Here is a 22377-nt window from a genome sequence, read left to right as displayed (position 1 = left end):
AAATACATTAAATTATTGTGTTTCACTGAAAGCATGTGAAAGAACATTTAATGACTGCATTTGAAGAGATAGTTATTGCATTGCTATAAAACTTCATTTTATTTTACAACCCACACAGCACCAGAAGTATTCCTGTGCCTTCCACTAACAGAGGCCCTTGACATGTGGTCACTGGGCTGTGTCGTGGCTAACGTGATGCTGAGCCAGGATTTAATCAGTGGGGACACCAAATACCATGTGGTGAGTAATCTATTAAACTGCACATTTAAAACAGAATGCTTTCAGACTCTACTCTGAACAAACACTGTAGTTACTGTACATGTTCTCCTTAGATCTGGGAGTTTACTTAAGACTGAATTGTTGTGAATATCCTGTCTGTTGGTTTTTCTGCATCTTACACACGTTATACACTATAACTGCCCTGAGTGACACAGTATTGCAATTTATATTTTAAAGTGAATGCTGGTTTGATCCAATTATTGAGTTTTCAATCTGCCTAAGAAAGAGTTTTAACTACTGTAGCCTATGTGATTTTACTGATGACATGAGAACAATAATTACAAGAAAACTAACAACTGAAGCAGTTTTTTATTAGCTAAATAGAGGCACTAATCACAAATACATCAACAATTTCATTAGGCCTATTATTATTTAGAAATTATATGAATTATTATTATTCTTTCTGCTATGAGCCTACAGAATACTAAAATATTAAAAAGCAACGCAGCAGTTTTCAGTGTGAAACAAACCCCTGGTCACCCCTGTGTTTATAATGAACTGTTTAAGTCCAAATTCTACTCTGAGCCCTCCACGAAAAAGACCCCTTACTCATCACATCATTTATACATTATGGATAATTGTTTAATTGTTACTTTTATTTTTGTGGTTTTGGACTTCACAGCTCAGTTGCTAGTGCAACAGATCTGTATACACATCATTCCGATGTGGGGGGTAATCATGTGATTTGTAGCTCTGCTGAAACTCCTTAAGGAACATTAAAATGGTCTCAGTCAGTTCAGGCATAATGTGGTCATTAGCAGGTTCACTGTGAAATAGTATTCTGTGCAGAATGGTAATGTGTCCACAGTGAACAGCAGAGTTAGTCTGAAGGAATGTGGGTCTCTCAGGAGTGTGACATTAGTATCAATGGGTTGTGATTGAGCTTTCATTCAAAGTAATTTTAATGCAAAACAATGAAGAAAACCTGCATTCTTTCACCGGGTTCAAATGTGAATTGTCTAAATGATGATGGCTGATGCTTTCATCATAGACAATGCATTAAAATGAGGAGATTAAAGGTTTAATCACATATTTGGTTGTCTGGCTTTGGATAGAATAGAAGAAGATGATACTGATCATCAAATAGAATAGATCACCTTCTAATTACCACACTAATTACCACATTATGTGGTCATTAGTCAGTTCAGGAAAATATAAAAATGTTTTAAAACCTGGATATTTAAGAACGTACACAGCATTTATTTCAATGTAACACGTTTTATTTCAACCATGTTTACAACTTAAAACACATATCAATAGAACAATTATTTACAAAATGTATTGTGCTAATTTCTTCTCTCAGTTGGAATGCAGCCAATGATGTGAACATGACGTAACACAATGTCTAATATAACATGTCTAATATACATAATGTGCATGGGAATAATAAATACAATTGGAAATGTTTCTTTTGCAAGGAGTCGGACATTTGCAGCAGCAGATACAGATTAAGGATGTGACGGTTTGAAAATTACAAAACCGGGTCGATATTGAATAAAAAACCGACCGAAACGGTAAAACCGACTTTGGCCACTGGAGGGCGCACTTGAGTCATTTTCGTTTTTCTCCATAGCGGTGTAAAGACCATAATTTGAACAACAAAGTGACAGATTTAACACATTTGTCTTTATTTCTCAATGCTCACACAAATGGAAACAAGCCATAGTGTTTTCTTGCCTACTTGGGATCAATTATTTAAGCATTGTATTTGTATTAAACAATTAACGGCAACGCATCGTGATGCATCTGCACCAGGCCAGCTATATAGGGTCCATGAGAGTCCAAAACATATCGCTGTCGTGTCCAGTGTCCAGTCCAAATGTGAGCAACTGTACCTACTGTTTAAAGCCACTGGCCGCTTGACTTTTCGCTGACGAGAAACCCCTCGCCCCTGTCGCAGGGTAAACAAAACGTCATATAGCACATGGCTAATGTGCCAGGGAGGAGGAGGCAGCGCGGCTGTAACTTTCTCCAGGCCAATAATGGATTTAATCATTCCAAATAAGTCTCTCCATTCATTGCTACGGTCGACATGCTCGTCTCGCTGTCTGTTTAGTTTTGACTAACGCAAAGCTACTGCTGCGCTGTGCAGAAGAGCCATTGAAGACTCCCAGATTTGCGACATTGAGGGGACAGAAAACTGAGCGCTCGAGCACTGTTCATGCAGCCTGGAGTTAAGCGGAGTGGGACTAGCAGGAGTTTAAGAGTTGAGATTGTAGTTGAGATTGTAGAGCTTGTAGATCCGTCTGTTTTTGCAGCGCCAGTGTCGGGGTAACAAAATAAGAAATTACAGGCAGAAATGAAGGAACTGCCAAGCAGCAGCAAGCTACGCTAAGCTATTAGTTAAGTTAGCTAACATCACCACCACCATGGCTGGTGTTGTGTTAGCTTAGCAGCTAAGCCTTAGCTTCTTGCAATGCTATAGCATTCTCGCTGTGCGGTCTCATGGTGCAGGAACTGTGGGCTGCTGCTTCGGGAGATGAGGGGTTTCTACAGGCGGCTGCTATGACCAAATTGATTGTGTGCAACATGACAACTGTTTTAAATTATTGTACAGTGACTATTGAAACTTTATTGTAAACAAACAACACTGCGTGGTCCACCCAGCTCCACCCCCCTGCCCCCATTCACTTGAAACCTGACACCTGGTGTGTGTGTGCTGGGCTGCTGGCCGCTCTGCAGGCTACAGCAGGCAGCCAGCAGTGAGCCTGAGCACCGCGGCGAGCGTTGCGACCGCTTCCGTCGGCAAACATAAAAATACGGTTCGGTCGGTTTAAATAAATTAATCCGGTTTACTAGATGAAACCGGATCGTTCCGGTTGAACCGGAAACCGTCACATCCTTAATACAGATTCAGTCTCTTAACAGACACAGTACCATGCAGTGCAACAGCAGTGGAGTGTAATCTATCCATTGAGTCTGTTGTGCGTTCAAATTGTTTCACACAAAAAAAAAACACCACCTCAAGATCCATACTATTTGTGGACTTGATACGAGGTGGTTTGAATTCCGTTGAATTCAACCGTCTGTCTCAAGAGAGAGAGAGAGAGAGAGAGAGAGAGAGAGAGACTAGGTGGGACTTGGCTTGGTGGTGATGAAGGGATGGTCCAACACCTCCTCTGGATCCAGGTGAAGCATCCAATTCAACAGGTCCATGAAGACGGCACAAGACGTTTCGTCGGCATCGTCATGCAGGAAGTCGAACATCTCTTCCAGTGAGCTCTCATCATCCTCATCCTCGTCTTCATCCTCTGCTTCAAACTCTCTCTGGCGTGTTGTTGGGGGGCGTACGTGGTGGTCAGGATCTCAACGTAAACCGCCGGGGAAGGGACGATGACAAACTTGAACAGGTCCTGCTCAACGGTGCCCCACTCTGTGTCAAAGTGCACGGGGGAGCTGGTGGTCTGGATGTCAATGTAGACATCTTCAGAGATGAACAGGCCCGGCTCGTATGTGTCCCACTCTGGTTCAGAGCTGGACATGCTGGAGATTGCTTTGTACGCTTAATATTTAATATATTAATATATATATCAAATATAGAGTATCTGACTATCTGGATAATATATGTACAGTCTAAAAATATTGAATAAGTGTATATTAATGGAGTGTTACTGTTACTGCAGCAGAGCCATTAAGAGGATTTCTTTACATTATTTCAGTAACATGGATGTGTGGTATGTCTGGTGAAGAAACAACACAAAAAACTATAGTGTACACTATAGTGTTGCAAACAGTCTTCATGAATAGTACACAAGCCTTCACATCTTGTCTTTTACAAGTATACTACTGCACACCCTGTACCCTTTATATTTTTTATTTTATTAAGTTGCAATGTAAGTTCAATTTGTTTCAATTAGAAGACAGTGGTCGGGTTTCTGTACAGGACTGGTCAAGGCCTAACTGGCTTTCTGGCCTTCTGGCTCCTAAACCGTGGAATGCACTTCACATTGCAGTCAGAACTGCAGCATCACTCCCAATCTTCCGCCGTTGTCTGAAAACCCACCTTTTCAGACCCTTTTCATGGCCCATAGCACTTACCCTACCCCCTTAGATAACATTCTTGCTTAATGTAAGTCGCTCTGGATTAAGAGCGTCTGCTAAATGCCTACATTGTAAATTCTAAATTCTAACAGCAAATTAGTATATTGTCAAATCCTCAAAGTTTCATAGCAAATTGCGCTCTATTGTTCTCATTTAATCGCTTATCTACATTTACAGTGAAATCCCATTGTGTAATTTGTACACCATGGGTCCATAGTTTAAGGCATTATTAATTCATGATCAGGATAAGTCATCATCCGTATAATAATAATAATGTTTGTAACAACAGAGACACAATAACAGCAACAACTGTAAATTTGTGTAAACCTGGACAACTTTAAGTCATTGTTCAGGTTGTGTTGCTCTGAGGGAATGAGGGGCACTGAATTAGTTTCAATAGGGTTGTGATGACTGCACTTTTATTCAATGTTTGTTCAAATGCATAGGCGGAGCTTGAACTTGACGCCTGGGGGTGCGACTGATTTTTTTTACCTTTATTTTATTATTTTAGCGTTTTTACAATGCCCTAACCCAGGGTTCCCCAATTAATTTTCCTCAAGGGCCATATTTTGACTAGCGTACCAGGCTGGGGGCCGAGTCTGCACGCGCGAGGTCGAGGTCTTGCCCTGAAATTTCATTTTCAGGGCAAGACCCCATTTGAAAAGGATGCCCAGTTTGACATGCATAGGCTACTGACTATCTGGGACCCTAAAAAAAAACATTTTTATTTTTTTTTGGAAATTCTTTCATGGGCCACAAGGGGGTAACCTGACGCTGCCAGATCCAAGAAGCTTGCTACACAAATTTGTTTCACAGCTTATTGGGATCTGGGATCACGGAAGCAAATTCGATGACGGGGCTGTTCCTTTTTTTCAAGATACTTGGTACATGATTGGATGGGACCGTCTGTCTATCACCGTGTGGGCGTGCAAACACAACCAATCATATTGACGTGTCTATATAGCTTCACATCCGGTTTCGCCCATGTCCCGCCCTTAGCTCACGCTGATTGGTCCGGTACGGAACGGATTTTTGTCAGCTCAACTGTCTGAGAGATCCCAGATGAATGCTGTGTTGGGAAACATGGTTACCCAATACCGCCCTCATCTGGCAGCGTCAGGTTAACAAGGGGGCGCTCTGTGGGCCGCAAATGGCCCGTGGGCCGCCAATTGGGGAACCCTGCCCTAACCCCTAAAAATGAGTTATTTAGGTAGTACAGCAGCTCACACACATACACACATGCACTACAGCCATACAGCGAGTCATCATATCATGATAAGATAATTTCTTTTTTTCTTTCTTTTTTTTTTTGCCAGGGGGTGCAGTGCACCCCCTGAACCCCCTCAAGCTCCGCCCATGTTCAAATGCTAAATAATGAACAAAACCCACATTTCTTCCCACCGGTTAAAATGTAAACAGGCTAAATGATGATGGCTGATGCTTCATTCACTGTAGACAATGCATTCAAATGCAGAGATTAAACGTGCTAATGGTCACTGGTTGTCTGTCATTGGACAGATCACCTGTTAATGATCACATTATGGATGACCTGAGACCATTTTACACCTTTTTGAAGCTGAGTTTGTGACGCTGAGTTTCAACAGAACTGCAGAAATAGGTCCATCACACAGAACTTATTATTATTATCCTTTGTGTTCAAGGTGCTGTAACTTGTAACTTGGGATATGTTCTGTTAAAAGAGCTCTAGTAATCATTGTTATATTCTTTGTTCAGTAACAGAGATCTTCTCCATTCCCATTTCACCAACATAATTATTACTCTTTCATAATGTGAAATTTGTTCATAATATAATTGACCAGTAATATGAAGAGAAGAAGGCCCATGGGCTCTACAGTATAAGAACTTATAACACAATATGTCTTTCACTGGTTTTTCATTTAAAAACTGCTCACATGTGCTTACCACATATATCACTATAAAATACATTAGGCCTATATACAAAAACGTGTGCTAATTAAGTGAGAATTGGCCATTTGAGAACATGATCGGAGTAAGAAAGAGAGTGCATACATCTTGCGATGTCAAAGTGCAATGTCAAATACAAAATGTAAAACAATAATAATGTAAATAAAAGGAGACAGATGTTGGAATATGATCTGTATTGTATATATATTTTATTATTGATAACTCTTATTGTGAAGTACCCAGACCGGAAGTGCCTATTATCTATGTGTATATAACCCGGATGTAAATAAACCAACTCACGTTGACGTGTGTCGTACTGATCCAGCAACACTACAGCTGATGCCTCCTGATGTGTTATTTTTACTCTTCAGTGTTATTCCTCCGTCAAGTATATTTCTTCACTACTATATTTCTGGTACAACACTTTGATTTGATTGATTGAAATATTTATTAACAGTTTGTAGAATTTACAGTACATTTTAAGCACAAACTCAATACAAAGACTGTCAACTGTGAGTGGACGACCCAATTAAGCATTACACTTGTTTACAACAGGGTCCACATTGTTCAATTCATCAAAACATTTAAAGACATACAAACATTTAGAGACATACAAATAGACATTTCTATGTAGCTAAATTCATCATATGGGAAGCAAAAAAGGGAAAAGATACAATATACAGTGAGGGAAAGTGGGGTGGGGGGGGATTCAGATTTTACAGAGGCCAGTTTCGAATTGCAGCCATCCGTAGGTGCCCTTTGAGAGCGGTTTTGAAGGAGTCAAGGGATTCACATGTCTTAATGACTGTTGGTAGGGCGTTCCACATTTTGGTGGCATAGGAGCGAAAAGAATTTAGTCCCTTGTTTGTGCCGAATCTGGGTTGTACATGGTTTGTTGCACTCCCTCTGGTGTTGTGGGTGTGGACTTCGTTTACATTAAGGAAGTATTTAGACAGGTACATGGGTATCTTGGTGGTGTATCGAATCTTGTGGACCAGACCCATTGCAAGATGCTGTACTCTGTCGACGACCCTAAGCCATCCCAGCCTGTCAAAGTGGGCAGGGGTGAGGTGGGTTCGGGGGGTGAGGCCAAGTAGGAGCCTGACCAGTTTGTTTTGGGAGGTCTGGAGCCTTGTTTTAAGGGCCTTTGAGGTGCTGTGGTACCAAGAGGTGGATGCATAGTCAAAGAAACCTTGTACGAGGGCTCCTGTTAAGGTCTTCAAGGTGTTTTTGCTGACCAGTGAGGAGATCCTGTAAAGGAATCTTGTTCTTTGATTGACTTTTTTGATTACGTTGGTGGCCATCTTATCACCGGAAAGATTGGCCTCCAGGATGGAACCTAGGTAGGTAATTTGATCTTTTCGTGTGATAATATTGTCACCCACTCTAACCAAGAAGCCATCTGCCTTGCTGAGATTACTATTTGATCCGAAGAGGATGGATTCAGTTTTTCCCAGGTGTAAGGATAGTTTGTTATCAGCGAGCCAGGTGCAGATTCTACCGAGTTCAGAGCTGAGGGTCTTTTCAACCTGCAGTTTGTTCCTGTCCGAGACCAGCAGTGCTGAGTCATCTGCGAACAGGAACAAGTTGCAGTCACAAGCTGAAGTCATGTCATTAACATATATTAGGAACAGTAAAGGCCCTAGTATGCTTCCTTGTGGGACGCCACAGCTCACTGGGAGGGGAGGGGACAGTGTTCCGTTCACCTCCACCATCTGTTCTCTCCCCTCCAGGTAGGATTGCATCCAGCTCACTGATGTGCTATCAAAACCAATAGCTTTAAGCTTGTTAACCAGTATGGAGTGGTTCACGGTGTCAAAAGCCTTTTGGAGGTCCAGCATGACCATGCCGCAGTATTTTCCAGCGTCCACCTCGTGTTTGATGTGGTCGCTCAAATAGAGGAGGCATGTGTCAGTGGAGTGGGATGTTCTGAAACCAGATTGGAACTCGTACAGCAATTTATTAGTGGCAAGATACTTTTCAACCTGTTCATAGACTATTTTTTCCATCACTTTCGAGATGGAGCTTAGAATAGAAATAGGTCGGTAGTTGCCGGGTTCTAATTTACTCCCTTTTTTGTACAAGGGGGTTACTTTGGCCAGTTTAAAATCTTGGGGGACCTGTCCCTGTTTGATGGAGAGGTTAACTATGTGGGTGATGACTGGAGCTATGGAAAAGGCTGAGTCTCTGAGAAATTTGGAGGGGATATTGTCATGGCCAGTGGCCTTGTGGGGTTGGAGGGCACTCAGTTTTTTAAGTACCTCCTCGGTTGTTACCATTGCCATTTTGAAATCATCTTTACAAACACCAAGGTTTTTGTAGAAGGCTTTGATGTGCTCTACACCAAAACGCCCAGAGTGGGAGGGCAGTTTGCTAACCAGCTTTGTTGCAATGTTTGTAAAGAAGATGTTCAGGTGGTTGGCTACATCAAGCTTGTCAGTGATGAGGGTGTTATTCGATTTGATGTTTATGTTAGTAAACCTGGTTTTTAGTTTCTGACCACAGCCTAGTTGGTTGTTTAGTAACTTCCAGAGTTCCCGAGGATTGTTTTTGATTTCCTCGGCTTTATCATTGATAAAGTTACATTTGGCAGATTTGGTCATGGCAATTACACCGTTTCTTAGCTTGTTACACTGGGTTTTTAGGTTGCACAGTTTGGTTTGGAGATTACTGTCGAAGCGCTTGGCTAGCATGGACTTGCATTTAAGAAGTTCAGAGCATTTGTTGTCTCTGGCTTTCATTGCAGTCAGTATGTCCGAATTCATCCATGGCTCCGAGCGGGTTACATCTGTGAAACTCAACAGGTTATGGGCCCAGAGAGACCGGATTTATTTACGAGGTGAAAAGTTTGTTGTCGGCGTGCTTTGCCAAGCTAGTCTCGAGTTAGGCTAACAACAGAAGAACGGAACCATGCGGGCTGCTTCGAGTGGTCATTGGTCAAGATTGTGTTTCGACGGAGATGCGGAGATATATATACTGTGGGAGACGAGGATGTTGGGACATCTGAGACTACAGGGGTTGAAGGATATCATCCTAAAAGATCTCGAGCCACCCGTCGAGGGTGAAGAAGTTGATGTGACCTACGAGGACAAGAATGCTTTGGCATATGGAGAGTTGGTCCAGTTTTTGGACAGCAAGAGCCTGTCGCTCATTACACGAGCAGCGACGGATGATGGACGCAAGGCACTGCAGATCCTAAGAGCCTTTTATGCAGTCAAAGAGCCGTCTGCAGCAGCATCAGGAAATTACGGTGTCAAGAGTACCCATATCCGAGTGCAGCAGCCGTCTATGCTACATGGCAAGTGCAAATCCAAGCTGAGGAGTTATGAGCACACTGATAAGTTCAGTGGCAAGTGCAACTCTGTCGGTGAAGACAGCGTGATGAAAGGCAAAGACATTAAACTGTACTGTTACAATTGCGGCCAGAAGGGGCATAGAGCTTTCGAGTGTGAAGGTGCTGCCGGTCAGAGAAAACAGAGACAGTGGTGCAGTCTTTGCAAAAGTCCCACGCACAACGATGCCATCTGCAGAAGGAGGAGACAACAGCGGCGAGATGAGGCACGGAGAGTGTCTGAGAAGAAGAACAACAGCGAGCACGAGTACTCATTCGGGGTGAGCGACTGTGCCGAAGTTCAACAAGTGAGAGCAGAACGAGGACATCGTGATCGTGTGAGACAGACGGGTCTGATGGTCGACACAGGAGCGACTTCCCATATCATCACAGACATCACAAAGTTCACAAGTTTCGACGGCAGTTTCCAGCCTAAAGAACACTGTATGGAGTTGGCTGACGGTACGAGATGTCATGGAGTGGCGGAGCGCAGAGGAGATGCAAAAGTGATTCTGATCGACAGCAGGGGGAAGCGCCACACAACTACCCTGAGACATGCGTTGTACATTCCTACATATCCACAGGACATGTTTTCGGTGAAAGCAGCAACCACCAGAGGTGCCACTGTCATTTTCCAGAAAGGTAAAAATGTTCTGAAGTGCAGAGATACGAGGTTCAAAATATATTTGTACAACAGAATGTATTATTTGGTACACGAGGTTACGAGTCAGACAGCCAGAGGGCAAGAAAACAGTGGGGGAAGCAAGCAAAGCAGTGGGGGACAGAAACGGGATGGTGCATGATTATTGGACTAAAAATCACACTAGTACTCAAAACCCAGCTATGCAGAAGAAAATGAGAACACAAAAGAAACCAAAGAGAAATAAATGTTCATTTGTGTTAGAGTGATATCTGATTATGTGAATTCTTTATTGCTATTTATTATTGAGTATATGGAAAGAAAATATGCATTTGAAGAAGAGTAATATGTGTATTTAACTTGATGATTGAAACCAGTAATGACAACATGATGACGGATGTCAAAGGTTTAACTTGAGTGTGTTACAGAAGTGTTAAAGATTTGTTTGAAGAGACATATGCATTTTGTATTCTATTGTGAAAAGAAGAGAGGGGAGAAACATGTGTATATAACATAGACTGTAAAAAATATGGACAAAGCGTTCCCCGGGTCTAACATGAACGTAAAATGAAGCCTGTAATAATATGCTAATTCCTGATGTAAGTCGCCATCTTTGGTACCAGCTGGCCATTGGCTGGCACCGTTTTGTATACCAGCTGGTCATTGGCTGCCCAGACAACGAGGCGGGACTTCCCCCCTTCTTCTCCGTTGGTTTTTATTTTGACTCGAGTGGGAGGGGAATCCCGATCATAGACTGTAATGGTAGCCACGCCCCTCAGAACATACGCGATGTTTTTTTTTCTTTATGGTCATTTTTTTAATTAATGGGACCATAATTTTCCTAAAAGAATATTATGACATTAGAAATGAGACTTTAAACTAGTGACTGGAAGAAGAAAGTATTCATGACCATGTTTATTAAGGTAATACAGTCTAGGTGAAGTTGGGCCAAAATACATGGGCCTCTATGGAGCTATGGGGCTTTTTGGGTCCGGTCCAGCGCCACAACAGGCCATTATATGAACTACCGATTTCAAATGAGGCTTCACGAAATATCTGGCTGACTGCCCCCCTGGTATATAAGAGATGTATGAAAAAGAAAATATATCCAATGTGCGATCAAGTGTGGGTGTTGGAATATGATCTGTATTGTATATATATTTTATTATTGATAACTCTTATTGTGAAGTACCCAGACCGGAAGTGCCTATTATCTATGTGTATATAACCCGGATGTAAATAAACCAACTCACGTTGACGTGTGTCGTACTGATCCAGCAACACTACAGCTGATGCCTCCTGCTGTGTTATTTTTACTCTTCAGTGTTATTCCTCCGTCAAGTATATTTCTTCACTACTATATTTCTGGTACAACACGCTATTACAGCTGTGAAACTCAACAACAGAAATGCCTAGTAGAGAAACATTTGCAGCAGAAATTAATGGCAGCATAATCACAGTCTGTTGTGCAGGTGAGAGACAACACTTAGCAGCAGATAATATCACACGTAAGTGTATACATACCGGATAGCATCTCTTAGCAGCACTGCAGCAGCAGTATGTATAGTATATAGTCATATAGTAACAGTCAGTTATATTGCATGTGTTCTTAAATAATATACAGTATAACTACTAAGAGTACAGTGATCACAAATGGTACACACCATGGGTCACACATGATCTCAGTTTCACCGGTGATATGTTTTGTTAAAATAGCTCTAGTAATCATTGTTATATTGTTTGTGCAGTAACAGATCTTCCCACGTCTACACAACCATTTCAGTAACCTAAGTATTATCCTTTCATAATGTGAAATGTGTCAATAATATAACTGACCAGTACTGTGAAGAGAAGAAGGCCCATGGGCTCTAACATTTAAGAATTTATGACACAATATTTCGTTCACAGGTTTTAATTAAAAAAATGCTCACATGTGCTTACCACATATATCACTATACAATACATTGGGCCTATATGCAAAAACATATGCTAATTTCTCTCTCAATTGAAATGGTAACCAGAGAACTGGCCATTTGAGAACATGTTGAGTAGGAAAGAGATAGAATACATCTTGTGATGTCAAATATAAAATCAAATAAGGAAAAAAATACAGAAATGCCTCATCAAGTAGAAAAAATAGAAAATCAAAAAATGACTTAAAAGTAATACATATTACTTACCATATGTTTTTACATATGTGGTGCATAAAACTGCTGGTTTATAATAAACCTTAAAAACATCAAAGGAGTAGTTCCTACCAAACACTCTCCATTGGGACTCCTACTGGAGACTGAGGTTCACAAACTATATGCTATGGATATGATGTAAATGCAATGAGTATCTGGATAATATATGTCTAACAGTATTGAATAATATAAGTGGATATTAATTAATGCAGCAGAGTCAAAGAGGATTGCTCTACATTATTTCAGCAACATCAGAACCAAGTAGAACCAGCTCTGGTGAAGAAACAACTGCTCATACTGTGACCAGCATCTTACAAAGAGAAACAGTTAGGCCTATTGGTTTTCCAAAACACAAAATGCCACCCACCCCCTAAATGACTGCAAACAGCAGGTGGGGCGAAATACTTTCGCGGCGGAGACGTAAGTCCCGACCTATTATTTTCCGTTGTTGGCTATATTCGAGTACGTCATGGCGTAAATATCAATTCGTCCCAACGTTGTATTAATTCGCCCCAACGTCGGGGCTATAAAATAATTCGCCACGACTTAATAATAATTCGTCGCAGCGTTAAGAATCCGTTGTGGTGTGAGGACTCGTCGCGGCATATAACAGGACTCGTCGCGGCTATATCTACCCGTTTGCGACGTAATAGGTTGACTTTGGTATATTTGCGGTGGTATAGAATCCGTTGTGGCGTGAGGACTCGTCGCGGCATATAACGGGACTCGTCGCGGCTATATCTACCCGTTTGCGACGTAATAGGTTGACTTTGGTATATTTGCGGTGGTATTGCCTTTTTCCGCGCATCGTGCCCGGGGCCCGGCACGTGCGCCTCGCCGGTCCGATTCCGTGGAGCTCTCCGCCGTCTCCAGGCGAGCCTGAGTGGTTCTCTGGGGTTCCAGCAGGCCTTTTTCGGCGCGCATCGTGCCCGGGGAACGGCCCACGCGCCCGGGCCTGGCACCACCGCGTGCACCTTGCCGGTCCGGTTCCGTGGAGCCCTTCGCCGTCCCCAGGCGACCCTGCGTTCCAGAGCTGTCACCTCTTTTGCCCACCGAAAATAGCAGATCTACCAGCTCCCCGGGCGGCCTTCCTACATACGGGATGGCCCGACCCGCGTCTGTGGACCCCTGGGGGGGTCCCCGTGGACCCTTGGGGATCACGGTAGTCCACGGGGGTCCGTCTGTGTGTGTGTGTGTGTGTGTGTGTTCATTCAAAATACAAAATACAAGTTTTAGTTGTTAACGTTAGTTCAACTTAGAGCTGTAATGCTCCATCATCCGTCTGCTCCAATCAGATCTGCGTTACCTTGTCCGCACCCCTTTATAAACGGTCCTCACTTCCCTTCGCTCATCTGTGCTTCCGTTCAGGTGACAGGTAGCACACAGACACGATCGAGCTCGCCTTCATCGTCCGTCATTTCCATCCAAGTTCAAGAGTCAACAAACTTCTCCACGGCCGCAGCTTTCATCCCAGGACACACCGACGGGTGTTTCGCCAGCGTCCCAGGCCCTGCATGCCTCCATCAGATACAGTATCATTCTAATTGCTCGCCACTGCTATTTATCCACCTAAATGGTTCAACCTTCAAACAAACGTAACTGCTAACAGCCTCATTTCGATTCCGTTCCGATGCTGCCTCCGCATGCAATCGCCACTTTTTATCCTGCTTGCTTACTGCTGCTCAGTGCTTTGTATGTCGTGCGTTGCCGTATACAGGCTGCTCATGCTGTATAGTGTATACTGCTGCTAATGCCTCATGCCACCAGTCTCGCTCTGCTTCAGGTGGCGTCTGGGCGATCATGCATTAAACGTTGCCTTCACGGCAGTAAGTTACTGGTCATCTTGTGAACGTAGCATAGATCAGGCTGCAGGTCTAAAATCCACACGGCGTCTTAGTTCGTCCACAGTGTAGAGTGGCGACACGCTTGTCTAGTTCCAAACTTTTCGTTCCTTTGGCGGAACTTTCCCCCGAGATAGAACGAGCACTTCCGCATTCCATTGTTGCCACGGGAGTAAACACTAGCGTCCCCACCGTCACTAGACTACTAGACTACTCTAAACATGTCCGGTGCCGTCAGGTTGCCACGTCCGCTCATTATAAGCGTCTCAGGCTCGTTCTATTTAATCACTTGCCGGGTGAACGCCGTTGTTTAAACCCACGGTTCATTCGAAGCACCCTCAGTGTTACATGTTGGTAAATTATCTGACGCTGTCGGATCGTTTTCATAATGATTCAAGTTAGTTTTCGTGACTTGTTTTCGCGGACCTGGCGCTTGTCTCCTCCAACATGGCAACTCGGTGCCCCATTCATTTCATGCCCTGGCAGTCTACTAGTGCTTCAGATTCATGCTTCAATCATGTGGATCGTGATGAGATGTTGAGCGTAATCGTAGGAAAAAGAAAAAGAAAGAAGAGAGAAAGAGAGAGAAAGAGAAAAAAGAGAAGGGAAGAGGAAAACAAGAAAAGAAACAAAGTAAAAAGAGGAGAAGAAGAGAGAAAAGAGAGGCGTGCGTGTGTCAGCGTGAACACGTTCAAATAGCTGATCTACAAGCCGCGAGCTTCACAGGTCGGAGCTCCCACTATCAGCTCAATAAGTCACATTTTGCTGTGGTTTATTCCCGGGTTTTCATTCTATGTCTAACCCCCTGATCGACGTTAGACCCTCAAGAACGCTCCATTATTACATTGACAACGGTCAATGAAGGGAAAATGCTTGCCATATTGTCCCTCTTTACGCCACTCTGTTCCTATCATTCACGGCATTTAATGTTCATGCCGGCACCACTCGTTCACTTGACCTTTCACCACCTAGTTAACTTGAGCTAGCCCCCTTTTCACCAGCGCCCCTCATTTCTCACGGGTGTGATTATCACATTGCGTTTGCTCAGGAATCGGCTCAAGTGCGCGGAGCGGCTTCCCGCTGTCCCCCTAAATCGTTCATTTAGGACTCGTCACGTTTCACAGAAAAAGAGGAAAAAGAAAGAAAGAGGAAAAGAGAAAAAGAAAGAAAAGGAAAAGAAAGTCAAACGCGAGATTCGATTTGCCGTTCACTCGTCCGTCGCATCACTCCACTCACCCTCCCCGACCGCTTCCGCTTTCAACGCGTCAGTCACGCTAACTCGACGCAGGTATAGTGCGAACATACAAATGGCTTGTCTTCAGGGCGGTCGTGTTCCATCTGGTATTCCTCTCCTTTCACAGCAAATCTCAAATCTGCTGCCGCGTTTGCACATTGTCGTACCTCGCCCAGCAGATATGGGAGTTTTCGCCACGGGTCACGTTCTCAATCTCCAGTTGTAATCCGTGGGACGTGTCTCTGACGTCTCGGTTCAATGGACACATGGTTAGAAAGCGTAGCTCGCTTTCCACTTCATTCACGCGCAGTGGGCGCATAGTCTGTCTTCTCTCAGGATTCAGGTCCGCCTATGTCGACCTTCTCGATGGCGAGACCGTGCTCACCGAGCCCGTACCTAATTAAGATTTTCTGTTACTCACCCGTCAACTGCATTGTTTCTCCCGTCAATTAAGTCTTAAGATTCTACTCTCACTCCAACTGCCACGTCGGTCCGACCTTACTAACTCCATGCTTGTGCTCCTCCTGTCCAGGTTCCCGGCTAGGCCTCAACACGGACCCCCAACGAGCTGAACTCGTCAGCCATCCACCGCAGTCTAATCCCATCAGCAGCCATGCACTGCAGCAGCTAAACCCAGCCGGCAGCCACGCACCGCGACAGCTAAACTCAGTCGGCAGCCATGCACTGCAACAGCTAAACTCAGTCGGCAGCCACGCACTGCAACAGCTAAACTCTCTGGCAGCCATGCACTGCACCAGCTAAGCTCGACAGCCACGCACCGCAACGTCTCAACTGCGCCGTAATGTCTAAACTCATAGGTAACCACCCACTCAACGTCTCAAACCACTCACCTCAACCCTTTTCCGGGCGGGAACCCATACAGTACGTACAGTATTCAAATGTAAAATTTCGATGCCGCTTTATAAATATTCGAAGTTTTTCAGAAACCTTAGGTCAGGATTCAGAGGCGTTTTTAGAATCTGCCTTAGGCCCAAATGGATTAAGCCATAACCTATTCACAGCCTCCGTTGCTCGGAGAGCTCAGGCCACCGTGCTACGCTCCCACTTCAGTTTTGGGGGGGAATTCCAAGCGGCCATATCACTATTAATAATTTCGGTTCCACGTCCACTGCGTCAGCCATAGCCCAAGAACCTATGTTCGTCAAACCTTTCCCCTCGGGTCTGCCGCGTTCGTCAAACACCACGACGCCCAGTTTTCGCTCGATGCCCAGAGATCCATGGCGTCTACTAGTCCGGCACCGTGGTCAGGTACCTCTCCTCCGTGCTCCTCCCCCTCCACGTTAAGACCAGTTTCTTCCCTGCTACTGCGGAGACCGTCCTCCTCCTCGGCCGTGAATGCCGGACACTTCCGCCCCACGGAAATCCCTGGACGGGTGCTGCACCAGGATGTCTCCGTGGTACTTGACATCAACCAGGATGAGCACATCAACAACGAGCATCCGTACGGGCCATTACCAAGTATAACAGAGAAGATAGCAGTGAGGAGACTAGCTGGTCACTGCCACCGCCATCGAGAACTCCCGGCCAAGGCCGCACCGCGGGAACCAACGCTGGGCGTCGATCGAGAGGACGTCCCACACCTTCCTAGGCAGACGCACTAAAGAAAGATACCGGTGCGGAAGCACAAAGGAGCTGGCCAGATGTACGAAGGACCGAGATGACCGGAGTCGTCGTTGGAGGGCTCGTCTGAGGTCGTCGTAGAGAGTTCGCCTCCCATCTCCGCTCGCTGCTCCTAAGATGTGGTCTCCCTCCTGACCGCTATACTCCAGCCACTCCCTGAGAATCGGAGCCGCCACCACCGCTGCTGCCAGCGGCGTCTCCGTCCTGATCCTGCAAGCCTCGGGCCACTGGTCGTCCTCCGCCTTCTCCTCCTACGTCAGACCTTCCTCCGCCTCCGTGCTCGATGCCCAGAAGTCCATGGTGTCTTCCAGCGCGGTACCTACATTGACTGGTGGATGTGTCGGGTGGCGGGTACCTCCTCCTCTGCCCTCTTCTAAACATGTTCTCCCTCTCCAGGACGCCCACTCACTTCCTCCAAAACGACGGTCGACCCGTCCTCCGGCCACGCAGGCCTCCTCCGTCGGGAGTCTCCCTGTACCGCCAGGCGAATCAAATTCTCACTCACTGCCCTCTGTCGAGAGGACGCCTGCTAATCAAATTCTCACTCACTGCCCTCTGTCGAGAGGACGCCTGCTAAACAATCATTCCATTCACGTTTCATTCATGCCATGCTAACCAACCTTACTCTCATCCCAAACAGACTCCGCCGGCAAACGATTTCCGGCCAACCATCCAGAGGCTCGCTAACCATCGGGCTGTTCGCCTACCAACCATACCTACTAACCATTCTCCCACAAGCCCCTTCCGCGAAGGCTCCCATGTCGGCGGCACCAGCCGTCGTGAGGCTCCAATGGCGCGGGGCCTTCCTCACTCTCCCACGGATCCCTTCTCGCTAAAGGCCCCGGCTCGTCGAGGGAATCTCTCCAACATCGTTTGTATAGTCCCTTCCAGGTAAACCTTAATTTACTCCTTCCTCCAGACGTTTGCACCATTCCTCCAGGCGCGCACTATTTAATTCCTTTTGGGGGGCAGGCTCAAGAGCCCCCTGCCTCCGCCAGGCAGGATCCGAACCGAGGCTCTGGTCCGTCCCCAGGGGGCCCACGCCAAAGCTCCTCCACTGTCTCCTCCTCATACTGTCATCATTCTGTTATCATTCTGTATCATACTGTCAGTCACTTCTTTGTCCATTCACTCAATCCCAGCTCCATACTGTAATCAATTCATCTGCAATAAATCTCACCTCCAACCTCCACCCTCCGTCTTAAGTGTAAGCTCGTTAAGAGTTGAAGTTTTAGTTGTTAACGTTAGTTCAACTTAGAGCTGTAATGCTCCATCATCCGTCTGCTCCAATCAGATCTGCGTTACCTTGTCCGCACCCCTTTATAAACGGTCCTCACTTCCCTTCGCTCATCTGTGCTTCCGTTCAGGTACCCGCCACCTCCCCGACGACCGCCCAGCAGCAGGCTCCACCAGGTCGGCCCCAGGGGGGCAGGCTCAAGAGCCCCCTGCCTCCGCCAGGCAGGATCCGAACCGAGGCTCTGGTCCGTCCCCAGGGGGCCCACGCCAAAGCTCCTCCACTGTCTCCTCCTCATACTGTCATCATTCTGTTATCATTCTGTATCATACTGTCAGTCACTTCTTTGTCCATTCACTCAATCCCAGCTCCATACTGTAATCAATTCATCTGCAATAAATCTCACCTCCAACCTCCACCCTCCGTCTTAAGTGTAAGCTCGTTAAGAGTTGAACTATAGTTGTATTTTGCATATTGCTTGTCAAACGTTTAACGTTTGCTTCCACCACATAACCATATTTGTATGGCCATATCGTTTATAGGCCTTATAGCTGAATAGCGCCGGCCGTCGGGGGTTCATTTGGTTCCAACCGTCCCATTATGGTCAACACTTATGATATGCTATTGCATTCTTCCAACTAAAGATTTAAATATTAATCTGGCAGCTCCGAAAATAGCAGAAGCTCACAACAACACGCTGAGGACGCGACGCGTGAATGTATAGATTGGATATGGTGAGCCTCATTAAGCCATGGATGCATGGTGCTGGGCACCCCTCGACCCTGTGCGTCCCTAACCAAGCCAGGATGATGAAAATGAATGAATATGCTAAATAAATGTGTCACGTTATTCATGTAATGCAGTAAATGACATGGCACGGACTGGCTCAGAAAATCTCCCTGCATCATTATATCAAAACCAGGCCTATACTGAATGTAGGCAATTGAATTCCATTACTTTTGTTTCAATCAACTGAACTAGACCAATAAAATAGTAGGCTAGTATTTATGTTTTTCGTTAATAATAATACATGCTAATTATTATTGAACGGTAAGTACGCTGGTATGTACGCTATGGTACACTATAAGCTTGTAGATCTGTTTATTTTAAGCATGCCGCCGCATTCTGTCAGAATCTCGTGTGTGTGTGTGTGTGTGTGTGTGTGTGCACACATGTGTGCTATATATGTTATAGCTCTAGAGACGCAGAGACAGAGACATATTTATTTAAAATAATCCTGTCTCGCACGGCCTATATATAGAGCCAATGAACGGAGCACATTTCCCCCCCCCCCCTCTCTCTCTCTCTCTCTCTCTCTCTCTCTCTCTCAGCACACGCTGTGCTGTGATATCAATCAGTCGGCAAATGATCATTGAGTAACGTTAGCTCTGACTCGCACATTATGTGAGATCACATATAAAAGGCCTTTAATATAGCCACAGATCATATAGGAATAGGCTTGGGCGCTACCCTACCATCTCTCTATAGTGGGGCACCGACGATCTGCAAGCTCACAACGCGCTGCATGTGGACGCAACACTTGGAGCTTGTAGATGCGCACCACAGATCATACAGGGCGTGTGTTCCAGCTAACCCTATAGCATAACACACACACAAGCAACAGTATAGACATCTATTCATCATTATTTATTTCAAATCAAAATACAATGTAATGCTGCACCACTGTCATGAAGTTCGCACGCACGCGTGCGACACACACACACACACACACACACACACATACACATACACACACACACACACACACACACACACACACACACACACACACACACACACACACACATGTTTGCTTTCATTCGCTGTATGATACATTAGGGGATATAGACCCGCTGCCGCCCAGCGATAATCAACCGCTGTCCACTGCGATGCGTGAGCTTGTAGATCAGATGCCGACAGACAGACAGACAGACAGACAGACAGACAGACAGACAGACAGACTAGATCGGTAAAATGGAGCATAAATTCTATAGTGAAATATAAATATTTGAAATGGTTCAATAATAATTAGCATGTATTAGTATTAACGAAAAACATATACTAGCCTACTATATATATAATATATAATACAATGCGCACTATTAACTATTAAACATAACGAGAGAGAGAGAGAGAGATACAGGGGTAGAGAGAGAGAGAGGGGGGAAGTGAGAGGGGTTGCTGATCGGTGTGGTGTGGAGTGAGTGAGTGATTGATTGATTGATTGATTGCGTGGTGGCGGCAGCCGGTCACTCACCCCCCCCCCCCCCTCAATCTCTCTCTCTCTCTCTCTCTCTCTCTCTCTCTCTCTCTCTCTCTCTCTCTCTCTCTCTCTCTCTTATAAACGCCTTGCGGCCTTTCTGACATATAGAAACGGCGTTGCGCGCACACACACACACACACACACACACACACACACACACACACACACACACACACACACACACACACACACACACGTTTGCTTTCATTCGCTGTATGATACATTAGGGGATATAGACCCGCTGCGGCCCAGCGATAATCAACCGCTGTCCGCTGCGATGCGTGAGCTTGTAGATCAGATGCCGACAGACAGACAGACAGACATACAGACAGACAGACTAGATCAAATGGAGCATAAATTCTATAGTGAAATATAAATATTTGAAATGGTTCAATAATAATTAGCATGTATTATTATTAACGAAAAACATATACTAGCCTACTATATATATAATATATAATACAGTATACACCTTGCGGCCTTTCTGACATATAGAAACGGCGTTGCGCGCACACACACACACACACACACACACACACAGACGGACCCCCGTGGACTACCGTGATCCCCAGGGGTCCACAGACGCGGGTCGGGCCATCCCGTATGTAGGAAGGCCTAGGTAGATCTGCTATTTTCGGTGGGCAAAAGAGGTGACAGCTCTGGAACGCAGGGTCGCCTGGGGACGGCGAAGGGCTCCACGGAACCGGACCGGCAAGGTGCACGCGGTGGTGCCAGGCCCGGGCGCGTGGGCCGTTCCCCGGGCACGATGCGCGCGGAAAAAGGCCTGCTGGAACCCCAGAGAACCACTCAGGCTCGCCTGGAGACGGCGGAGAGCTCCAGGGAATCGGACCGGCGAGGCGCACGTGCCGGGCCCCGGGCACGTGGCAATACCACCGCAAATATACCAAAGCCAACCTATTACGTCGCAAACGGGTAGATATAGCCGCGACGAGTCCCGTTCTGCCGCGATGAGTCCAGCTCACGCCACAACGGATTCTTTTTTTTTTTTTTTGCGGCTTACGCCTTTTATTGATTTTTGAAGGGACAGACAGTAGGCTGACAGGAAACGGGAGAGAGATGGGGGGATGACATGCAGTAAAGGCCGTGTCGGGTCCGGGAGTCGAACCCGCGGCACACTGCGACTGGATTACCAGTCCGGTGCCCAGACCGTTACGCTACGGCCTGGGCCCACAACGGATTCTTTACGCTGCAACGAATTACCTATTACGTCGCAAACGGGTAGATATAGCCGCGACGAGTCCCGTTCTGCCGCGACGGAAAATAATAGTCAACCTATTATGTCGCAAACGGGTAGATATAGCCGCGACGAGTCCCGTTCTGCCGGGACGAATTGATATTTACGCCAGGACGTACTCGAATATACGTCGCGACGAAAAATTATAGGTCGCGACGCAAAATGATTCAGTCACAACCTACGTCGTCCGTCGTGAATGGATTTCGCTGTCTCTCCAGTGTTGGGCACTTCAAAAACATAATTACGTATAGAATCTGCAGGAGCTTGTTTACATCTATCACGTCTAAATTTGGTCAATCTAGCTTGCAACTTATTGCACATAAGAGTATGACATTGTGAAATGAAAGCAATATGGTCCAGTGATGCACTTTTGAAATAGGGCCCCATGTTTTCAAGCACCTATACGGTGAGTTTGTTACTTTTGTCCAGAGTCTGCTACACATTTCTGAAGATAAAAACTAACTTTCAGCACAGCGTCCCACTTAACCCTCTAATGGCCAAGTTGC

The sequence above is a fragment of the Protomyctophum parallelum genome, assembly GCF_964188405.1.
Source record: "Protomyctophum parallelum genome assembly, chromosome: 17".
Taxonomy (NCBI): domain Eukaryota; kingdom Metazoa; phylum Chordata; class Actinopteri; order Myctophiformes; family Myctophidae; genus Protomyctophum; species Protomyctophum parallelum.
This window is presented reverse-complemented; position numbering follows the sequence as displayed.